General features: G+C 36.5%; 1 long non-coding RNA gene across 1 annotated transcript; it reads left to right on the top strand.

Annotated features, from left to right (window-relative positions):
* Window positions 1-828: 828 nt before the first annotated feature.
* On the top strand, window positions 829-3,190 carry LOC147396358 (uncharacterized). Its single transcript, XR_015180757.1, has 2 exons — window positions 829-1,398; window positions 2,906-3,190. It is a non-coding gene; the product is annotated as an uncharacterized LOC147396358 (long non-coding RNA).
* Window positions 3,191-3,445: the final 255 nt, after the last annotated feature.

Genomic DNA, 3,445 nt, shown 5'->3' with positions numbered 1-3,445 from the left:
AAAAGAAATGCAATTGGTAGAAGTACAATTGTACATTTTCGTGAAAAAAAAATAATTCTCTTGAAGAAAATATAATTCTCTTCTTTTGTGAAAAATTATCCCACCAAAAAATGAAAATTGACAAAAAAGATAATAAGAAAAAGCTCTTATCATCTCCGAAGACAAAACTTTGAGTGGTAGGATGGAGGAATATGTGAAACCCCGAATTTCTGATTTGTATCTCGAGGAAAAATAAATAGTGAAATTTTGAGAAAATATTGAAAGTGGGACTTAGGGGTAAAATTTTAAGATGTTTCTGATCATTTTTAATGGAATCTGACCTCACCATTAGATTCAAAATGATCGAAAAACATAGTTTAGCCTGTAAGCACGCTCAAATGCGAGTCCGAATATAAAAGTTGCAAAATCCTTGATTTACCGGGTCGGACCAGGCTAAAACAGTGACTTTTTGTTAGAGGAATAATTTTTAAAATTTGATCATACCATTGGGTTCATAACGAAAAATTATTCAACATAGACTATTTATTTGTCATTTTTGGAGATCAGGAAGTCGAATTATCGCCAAAAACGAAACTGACATCAAGTTTAGGGGTCACGTCAGGCTAAAAATGTAAATTTTTGATGGAGACATAATTTGTAGAAATTGACTATACCATTAGATCCGGAATGAAAAATTAGGCAAAATAGAGTATTCGTTTGTCAGATTTGGAGTCCGAATGATCAAGTTATCGACGATCCAAACAATTGACAAAATACCAATTTCGTCCCAACTTTTATATAAATAAAAAAAAAATTTTAATTTTTTTTTAAACCCATCTTCCCCAACGCATCCATACAACCGAGACATATAAAACGATTTTTTTTTTCTTTTCTCTTCGACCTTCCACCTCAGATCCTTCGCAAACAGTTCGTCGTCGACGATCGCCGCAGAAGGGAAAAAGGTCCGCAGCTACGTTCTCTACAAAACCCACCAAACCTTTCTTCATTTCACTTTCTATTTCACTCGATATCGTCAAAAATCAGCCGTATTTGGATACGGAAATTTCGAAACTTTGACCTCGGATTTCGTCCGTTTCGAGGTCAAACCGTCTTCCGACGCAGAAGGGAGAAACGTCCGTAGCCTCATTCTCTACATAACCCAACCAAGTTCCTTCCGTTTTCTCGTCTTTTTCACCCCGTATAGTCAAAAATCAGCCGTATTTTTATACGGAGATTTTCGTAACTTCGACCTCGGTTTTCATCGATTTCGGGGTCAAACTGTCTTTCGCCGTAGAAGGGAGAAGAGACAAGCACATCGAGATCTTCGAAACCACCAGGTCGATTTCAAAAATCAGCCGCTTCCAAGTTCGGATCGCCTCGATTTCCGTGCACGTGCTTTGATCCTTTCGCCTAGAGATTGTAAGGAACTCTGAATTTCTATTAATAATCATAGATTGTGAAAATTGCATTTAGGATTTTATTGGAAAAATTTGGATGTATTTTCGAAATATAGAATTCTTTGTTTATTTCAAAATTCACGCCAGAAATTGCATGTTTGATATGTTTAATTGTATTTTTAACAAATTATACGTGGGTAGAGTATTTTAGCGGGTTATTGCCATAAATTGGGTCTTGTGCACTGCTCGGACCCCGTTTTGATATGAAATTTATATTTTTTTTTCAATATTATTGATAGAAATAAATTGTATAGTTGAAAAATGTGATTTAATATTCAATGAACTCATATTGAGTTGATGAATATCAGAAAATGGATATTTTATGAAGAGATTGAAAACTGTAAAAGTCGAAAAAAAGGGAAAAAGGGTATGAAATGGTAAAATGTCAGAGTCACACCCGAGGGGTGATGTCTGCATTTTACGTTGTTGTGTTGTATGCAGGTTGGTGAACGGATATCCAGGGATAATGTTACTGGTTGCATGTTTATTTACTTTCTGTTAGCGCGAGGCGCTCTGTTATGTTATTTATTTTAGGCCGGGTGGCCACACTTGCATGGTAGGAAACTGGATATCTATTCTCAACCTTGTATTGTTAATTTCTCTTTTGTTTTCAAATGAAAATAATATATATAAGTAGCTATTTTGTGAGCTGTTAAAGAGTTTGTGAATGCCTGAAGGGATAGTGCATCATATCATCCGGAGTGGTGTACTATCCTGGGATGTACGGTAGGGACCACCAAACTCATACGTGGTATGGGACGCGTATGAGAGTGGAGTCACAACTGGAATCCGGGTTTATTCCTCTCTATCTTTACCAGTGAACTTGTAATGTAAAGGTGGTCGTATACGAATGGTTTGTATCTTTGGGAATCACATGTACGCCTGATAGGCATAGACGAAGATGATTAGTCAGTGATCACTAACAATCTATAGTAGTCGAACGTTCTAACACATCGAAAAGAGACCCATTGCTTACGGTCACGTCAAACGGCCAGCCTGAGCCGGATAAATGGTCAACCAAGCGTGGTAAACAGCGACCAGCCACAAAATCAAGAACTAAAAGCCCGAGAAGAATTGTAACATCATGTCCCGACTGGGAGCGATCCAGTCGTGAATCCCAACTCTCTAATTCCAATACTTCACCATTGTGTATTATGTATCTGTTGCTTATTTTGATATATAAGATGAAATGAATGTTTATTGTTTCCATTTGATCAATTAGATTTGTATAAAAAGAGAATGTTATAGTGAGTACTGCTGATCGATGTAATGTGAGTTTTAAAATGTTTAGTTGCTCATCCCTGGCTATATGTACCAGTTAATCGTAGTTTTCTTCTGTAAAATTTTGTTTATTTTAAAATGATTCAGTATGTTTATTCGTTCATGTTAGGAGAGGTTATTGGCAGAAATTGTTGCTTCCTTATTGGGTAACCATTGTTACTCACCCTTTCCTTCTCCATTTTTTTTAGTTTCAGATCTGAAGCTTGGCGAAACAAGTGTAGAAAACGAATGAGGATCATCTGGTTGGTCAGATAGACAACTAGAGTCCGTCACCTGGTAAGTACTAGGACTATACCCCATAGTGGTGTCAGTTTCTCCAAGTAGTCTTATGGATTTGTCTTGAGTGTTAGGAATTCTATTAGAGTGAGGAATTTTGTATAATCCTGTATATAATTTTTCTTCTTCCGCACTCTGATCTATCGAACATTATTAGACGTATATAGGCTTCTGCTAGTATTATATTTTGTTTGTTATATGCAGGATTGTATGTCGTTTATCAGGTGCAGGTTGAATCGCCTTGGAATGCTAACATAAACGAGGAGACCATGTCGAAATTTCGAGGTGCCACCTCGTACCTTGAAATCTGACATGGGGATTTGTGTTAGTGTTCGGCGGGGCGCCACAGAATAAATGAGAAGGATTCATGATTTCAAAACTCGTCTGAGACTGAGATGACATACTCGATATTTATGAAAATTGGGATTTCTTTTTTTATTAAAATAATTTAT

Source organism: Akebia trifoliata, chromosome 8, assembly GCF_017979445.1.
Source record: "Akebia trifoliata isolate Shusen 1 chromosome 8, ASM1797944v1, whole genome shotgun sequence".
In the NCBI taxonomy this organism is placed as follows: Eukaryota; Viridiplantae; Streptophyta; class Magnoliopsida; order Ranunculales; family Lardizabalaceae; genus Akebia; species Akebia trifoliata.
Note: the sequence above shows the minus strand (reverse complement) of the source record. Positions and strands in the feature narration are given on the sequence as shown.